The following is an 8,001-nucleotide window of genomic DNA, read 5'->3' as shown; positions in this document are numbered from 1 at the left end:
ACCTGCCTCAACATCCACACTACTTTCCCAGCTTGACATCCGCCTTGTCCAGGTGGGGTCGGTGTCCTCGTCGTCCACCACCTCCTCTTCCAACTCCTGTCTCGCCTCCTCCTCCTGCACAATGCGCATGTCAACTGCCTGCCCTGACAGCAACTGCGTCTCATCGTCGTCGATGAGGGTGGGTTGCTGGTCATCCGCCACCAAATCGACCGGAGATGGAGGAGACTCTAGTGTTTGAGCATCTGGACACAGATACTCGTCTGTTAGGTCCGTGGAATCGCGAAATGGAGGGGCAGGTTGCGGTACAGTCAAAGGAAGGGAGAACAGCTCTGGGGAGCAGGGACAGTTGGGGTTATTGTTCTGGGAAGATTGGGAATTTTGGGTGGAAGGAGGACAAGACTGTTGGGTAAGAGGAGGTAGAGGCTGCCTGGCTGGTGGACAATGTGCTTTAAGCGTTATCCGACAGCCATTGCAAGACCTGTTCCTGGTTCTCGGGCCTACTAATCTTTGTACCATTCAGCCTAGTTAATGTGGAACTTTTGTGCAAAGCGCAGAACTTAGGGCCCGCCTGATGTTAAGGGACACACGCTGGTACAAGGCTCAACTCACCCTAAGTGCCAAAAACACTGCTGGTGCAAGGCTCTACTCATGCCAAGGGCCTCAATCTCTGCTGGTAGCTCAGCTTAAGGTCCTGTAACTTTGTTTGGAAGGGCTCATGTTAAGGGCTAGAAAAGTGAATTTTGGAAGGTCTTACCACATCACACACACACACACACTCAAAATGACAGTTAAGGGTGAGGGCTTTTGGAATTCCCATTGCCTATTCCATTTGTGGTTGTCATGGGGAACGTGATTTAAAGGGGTGGTTGTTACTGTTTGTTGAGCTTAAATTGGGGTTTGTGTCCATCCATTTGGGGAGTAAAGAAGGTTTCCAGGTATTTTCCCACTTTGATAGAGGTTTTTTTGAATGTGGAAAGTGTGTAGTTGTTAGGCAGTGATGTTGGGGTAATAGAGGGTCTTTGGTGTGTTAGATGCCCCCAGACATGCTTCCCCTGCTGTCCCAGTGTCATTCCAGAGGTGTTGGCATCATTTCCTGGGGTGTCATAGTGGACTTGGTGACCCTCCAGACACGGATTTGGGTTTCCCCCTTAACGAGTATCTGTTCCCCATAGACTATAATGGGGTTCGAAACCCGTTCGAACACACGAACATTGAGCGGCTGTTCAAATAATCGAATTTTGAACCTCGAACATTTTAGTGTTCGCTCATCTCTACTACTTACCTCTCCTGGGCTCCAGAAGGCTTTAGGCTTACTTGGTGACGTCCTAGACATTACGTGGACTTGGTTTGTGTTCTTATTCCTCCTGGCAAAAGCCCGGCTTATGTGATGTCTCATCCATCAGTGAAGATGGTCGACATCAGTGGGGAGTGCGCCAAAGCCCAGAAGAAGTAAGTAACAATCATTATACTCTGGGGTCTGAAAAAAACCCATAATATAATAATTGTTCATGGGTGGTCCACAATGAGGCACAATACTGTGTGCAGGGGCCACTATGGGGCATAATACTGTGTGCAGGGGCCACTATGGGGCATAATACTGTGTGTGGGCCACTATGGGGCATAATACTGTGTGCAGGGGCCACTATGGGGCATAATACTGTGTGCAGGGGCTACTATGGGGTATAATACTGTGTGCAGGGGCCACTATGTGGCATAATACTGTATGTGTGGGCCACTATGGGGCATAATACTGTGTGCAGGGGCCACTATGAGGCATAATACTGTGTGCAGGGGCCACTATGGAGGCATAATACTGTGTGTAGGGCCACTATGGCGTAAAATACTGTGTGTGGGCCACTATGGGGCATAATACTGTGTGAAGGGGCTACTATGGAGCTATAATACTGTGTGCAGGGGCCACTATGGGGTATAATACTGTGTGTGTGGGCCACTATGGGGTATAATACTGTGTGCAGGGGCTACTATGGAGGCATAATACTGTGTGCAGGGGCCACTATGAAGTATCTGTAAAAATGCATTACCTTAAGATGTACACAGCCTTATTGTGTGAATACGCACTTAGGACTTCAGGTTCTCTTGAAATCTATTCAATACAATATCACAACATGGTAAGAAAACCATAGAGAGGCCACAATTCTGGGCCTGTCCTGACCAAGAAAAGAATCGACTGCACTTTTCTAAAGCTCCATGGCTAGCTGCTGGAACAAAGCCACACATCGCAACACCAAGCATCACACCAGCACCGCAGTTACCCACATTATCCCATCTACCTATGTGCTAATGCAATATCCTGACGGCATGGAGAAATAGAAAACTACTGGCAAACTTCTTCATGATATACGAGCAATTTCAAGATGGTGGAACATCAGTTTATAGCACCAACATATCTAGCTCACCTTCTCAATTTCAGCATCTATAGTTTATTTCTAGTTTTGTGTCCTATTTTGATTTATCTAACTATTTTTACAGGACTCACGAACAAGCAATACCTGGTGGAGCTGTCCAGCAAAAAATCAGGGAGCTGCTGTCTAAGGGCCTATTCACACGGAGTAAACGCGGCACGCAATGTGCCGCGTTTACAGGACGTTTGCGCCACGATTTAACGGTGCATGTTTGCGGTCGCGTTAGCTATTCTAGCAAAGTTTTTTTTATATCTTTATTACAATGTTCATGTATCGCTTTAATAACATGACCATTTCATAGGTCAGATTGTTTATGGATCAGGCAATAACAATTATGGGAATTTTTTTTTTCCCCAGTAAGCATTTGTAATTGGGAAATAGATTCACTGAGTCTTTTTCCTTTTTAAAGCACTATTTGATGTCCATGTCCTAATGCTGAAAAGCTTGGTAAATAGTATGTAAAGCAGTTAATAAGGATGAGACCACCTGTAAGTTCCCCTAAGGTTATATTGACAAGCAGCAGCTTTGTTGCAAAAGTTTTTGCAAAAACCCCAGACATGTCATCGTATTACTGAAGTGGTAGTTACAGCTCAATGGTGCGCCCAGTTCTCACTGCGGATTCTGTCTTGGTAGAGGGAAGGATTCTCCGACTCACAGAGGCACTTAGGTGGTGATAGATAGTTGTCTAGATGTGATCCCCACTCTGTTGGGGCAGCCCACAATGTTTGAAGTCTTTGGGTATCAGTAAGGATCTTCTCATTGGCCCAGGCTCTAATACCTGTGGTCTGTTTCGTAGGGGCTGCTGGATTGTGGACCCCCAGAATAATTTTGGAACCACAGCCTAACACTGCAATTGTATACCCACATACTTATATAGAGCAAGAAATACACAGGATCAATTGCAATTGTTTAATCGCATAAGCGTCAGCAGAATCCTGAACATAAAGTAGTAAATGACAATCTGTATAAATGATCACGAGTATAACTAAGACAGGGAACAAATAAATCAGGAAACAAAGCAGATTATATCATGTGAGTTCTCATCATGTGCTAAGTGACTACAGGTAAAAATTCTATTGGCAATGTTTGTGCTAGGGGCTGTGATCTCCATTGTATTTAAAGGGTCTTACATTACAGAATCTGCTTGCCGGTCAGACATTCAGGCTTCTAGAACTCTGAATATTGCTAGTAGGAATCATTTTCTCAGAAATGTATATAATATTAGCGGAGTTTATTACTTCTAAAATGTGGGGAGTTAGCAGCAGATCAGTGACTGGATACTGATGCTCTGCATGAACAGACTATCTAGGTAAGTATAAAGGTTTATTTTTCTCACTGACAGTGTTAGAGACGGGGATTTGGGAAACTAAACCTCTGGTACTTAAGGAACTTTGGGTAGTTGAGTGTCCCAAATAGCATTGATTGTCAGTAATGTGACTGTCTCTCCCCGGAGAGGTTGTAGTAACCCTGCAGTCCCACAGAATGTATCTGGCTATGTTATATTCCAACATGTCTTGGAAGTGTTCGGCTATAGTAAATGGCGTCCTGTGTGTGAAGAGGGTCATATCACCTTCCTGGGATGTTCCATTCCTTGCTTATTGTGTATAGCCTGATAGAGAGTGATAGTAATGTCGGTGATGTTTGTTAATTGTTAATTTACAATTGTGTTACATGACCTATAAGTTATATCTGACTAAAAAAGCGGTCATGTCATGGCGGTCATACAAGCACAGATGATGGGAGGTGAGTACATATGGCAAGATAAGAAATGCCCCAGCTATGAATCGTTCCTTGCACATAGTTGACAACATTATTACTCTGGATACAATGGGTGGGCTTGGGTGGGGACTGAGTGTGACTAGAGACTTGTTTTTTTAATTATTTTTGGGGTGACTGTGGTTGTGTGCCTTTACAATCTGCAGAACTGCGTTTGAGACAACTGGACTGAAAACTATGCAGCTGATAACAAGTTGTGATATGTTTGAGTACTTTGTGATCCACCATGGTCCTGTCACAACTACAAACCAAGTAGATCACAAGACCCTCCCAAGTCCAACTGCACATCCTCCCCTCTCTAAGGGTATGTTCACACGGCTCATACTGCTTGGATTCTTCATTTTCTGCACTTCCCCTCCCCCCGGGTGAATGGGCCTTATCAGTGGGGAGGCCCGAGCCTTGGACCCCTCTGCTGAGCCAGCCATGGAATCCGTGGCTAAATGGAGTGGGACACTTATTTTTTTCAGATTCCAGCTCTGATCGTTGCCGCACACTGGAAGCAGGGTCGGACTGGCCCGCCGGAGCACAGGGAATCCCCCGGTGGGCCCCGGGCCCCGACTACACTGCTGCTCATTTTGACATAGGCAGGGGCCCGATCATCAATGGGCTGGATTAGGATGGTTAGGGGCCCGATCGGGGCCCTGACATTCCAATCGGGCACCTGCCCAGGTCAGAGCAGGATTAGGGGAGGCGCTTAGGGCGGAACACCGGGCGATTTTTTTATTTTTTTTTCCTAAGAACCAGAGCTACTGCTCTCCTTGCGCTTGTTCAGCAATCTACGTCATCACGCCACCTACGCTGATACACAGACGTCCTGTGAAAGAAGAGGAAGCAGCAGTAGCAGCGCGCGGTCGGTCGGTAAGTAAAATAACTTTTTTTGGTTTATAATAGGCCGCTGCCTGCTGCAGTATCTACCAGCAGGCAGCGGCCTATTTACCAACCCGGACCTGCTCACTGCCGCCCCCGCTTCCCCTTGTACTTTAGGCCGCGGCGGGCGGTAGTGAATAGGCCCAGGCCAGGCCGCGATCCCACTGCCGCTGATATTATACTCAGGGGTCTTTTCAGACCCCCGAGTATAATAATCGGAGCCCCAGGGGAGGTAAGAGAACATAATAAACAATGTTACTTACCTCTCTGGGATCCGGTGTTATTCCAAGCAGGCTTCGGGGCTATATGGTAATGCCCAGACGTCACGTGGTCTGGAATATTACCATATAGGCCCGAAGCCTGTTCTAGCAGTACCATATAGGCCCGAAGCCTGTGGTAGTAATAATAATGTGTTACTGCTAGCACAGGCTTTGGGCCTGTATGGCAACAGGTTGTTACTGCTACCACAGGCTTTGGGCCTATATGTTACTGCTAGCACAGGCTTTGGGCCTATATGGTAATATCCCAGACCACGTGACGTCTGACACATTACCATATACATACCTCCCAACCGTCCCGATTTCCGCGGGACAGTCACGATTTGGGTGACATGTCCCGCGGTCCCGGTTGGAGGGAGGTATGTCCCGATTTCAACTCAGATCTGCGTCCAGAGGACGCAGATCTGAGTTGAACACATATGCGGCTGAAGGAAGGAGCTGACACAGGTCAGCTCCTCGCTTCGCCGCTGCCCGCCTCTCTCCCTGACACATATGCGGCTGAAGCTGCTCGTGTGCTCGCTTCGCTGCTGCGTCTCTCTCTCGCTGACACATGCGGCTGAAGCGAGGAGCTGACCTGTGTCAGCTCCTCGCTTCGCTGCTGCCGCCGGCTCCTGGCTTGTAGACGCGATGTACAAGCCAGGAGCCGGCGGCAGCGGCGAAGCGAGGAGCTGACACAGGTCAGCTCCTCGCTTCAGCCGCAAGTGTCAGCGAGAGAGAGACGCAGCGGCGAAGCGAGCACACGAGCAGCTTCAGCCGCATATGTGTCAGGGAGAGAGGCGGGCAGCGGCGAAGCGAGGAGCTGACCTGTGTCAGCTCCTTCCTTCAGCCGCATGTGTCAGCGAGAGAGGCGGGCAGAGAGCGGCGAGGGAGCGGAGGAGAAGGTAAGTTTAATGTGGAGGTGGAACGTGAATCTGGGGGCAGATGAAGGAGAGGACGGCATGACACTGAGGGCAGAGATGGAGAGGACGGCATGACACTGGGGGCAGAGATGGAGAGGACTTGAATCTGGGGGCAGAGATGGGGGGACAGGAATCTGGGGGCAGAGATGTGGGACATGAATCTGGGGGCAGATATGGAGGGACATGAATCTGGGGGCAGAGATGGAGTGGACATGAAACTGGGGGCAGAGATGTGGGGACATGAATCTGGGGGCAGAGATGGAGGGACATGAATCTGGGGGAAGACATGGAGAGGACATGAAACTGGGGGCAGAGATGGGGGACATGAATCTGGGGGCAGAGATGGGGGACATGAATCTGGGGACAGAGATGTGGGGACATGAATCTGGGGGAAGAGATGGAGAGGACATGAAACTGGGGGCAGAGATGGGGACATGAATCTGGGGCAGAGATGGGGGACATGAATCTGGGGTCAGAGATGTGGGGACATGAATCTGGGGGCAGAGATGGAGAGGACATGAAACTGGGGGCAGATGAAGGGTGTATATGAAACTGGGGGAGAGATAGAGGGGGGACATATAATTTACGGGTGACTGTAGGAGGATTATACTGTGTGCGGGCACATGAAAAATTAACGAGTGGGTGGAGTCAACACATAAGTGGGCGGGGCTAAATTTGCCGCGCCGCACATTTTGTCCCTCTTTCGGTTCTTCAAAAGTTGGGAGGTATGCCATATAGGCCCGAAGCCTGCTAGGAGTAAGATCAGATCCCGGAGAGGTGAGTAACACTGTTTATTATGTTCCCTCACCTCCCCTGGGGCTCCGATTATTATACTCGGGGGTCTAAAAAGACCCGAGTATAATAATAGTTCATGGATGTGCAACTGTGGGGCATAATAGAGCTTGAAGGGTCCACTGTGGCCCCTGTAACATCTATTATGCCCCACAGCGGCCCCCCTGCAATCTCTATTATGCCCCACAGTCTATTGTGCCACTGTGGGGCATAATACAGGCTGCAGGGGCTGCTGTGAGATATATATATATATATATATATATATATTATACTGTGTATATATCTATAGGGGTTGGATGCGTGGAGAAGTGAGGAGTCAAAGATGTCTGTGTTTTAAACTTTACAGAGTCAAGTCACAGCTGGAAGAAGTGGTCATGGCGGTCCAAAGGGAAGAGACGGGAAATGTGGGAAGACATCTCCTGTGAGTATTACTGCACAAAATATCACATTGCATTGTATTTATTGTAATGTTGTAATTTATTGTAATGGTACTGCTAGCACCCCCAATTCCCCCGCTGTCTGAGGCGGACGATCAAAAGATGAACAACTTCCCCCCCCTTCCCCCCGGATTCAATATGGGGGGGGGAAGCGTCTTTTGATCGTCTGCCTCAGGCAGCAGAGAGGCTAGGTTCACCACTGGGTGAGGGTACATGAAAATGGCCGGCTGGAGAATGTCCCTAGCTATTTGGGCACGCCCCCTGTTGTGAACCTAGCATAAGGCTATGGCTACACTATAACTTCTGTCATACAACCAAAGATGTGTTGCCCTGTGATTCTTTCATTCATGTTAGTGAATGGAGTCACATTGCAACCTGAGGGACCCAATGCGACTCCATTCACTAATGTGAAAGAGTCCCAAAGGGACACTGCGATCTTTGGTTGCATGAAGGAAGTAGTAGTGTAGCCATAGCTGTTTTGCACACTGTATTGTGCGTGAAAGTGCACTTTAAACGTGTATAATGGCAA

Source organism: Leptodactylus fuscus, chromosome 6 (genome assembly GCF_031893055.1).
Source record: "Leptodactylus fuscus isolate aLepFus1 chromosome 6, aLepFus1.hap2, whole genome shotgun sequence".
Classification (NCBI taxonomy): domain Eukaryota; kingdom Metazoa; phylum Chordata; class Amphibia; order Anura; family Leptodactylidae; genus Leptodactylus; species Leptodactylus fuscus.
Note: the sequence above shows the minus strand (reverse complement) of the source record.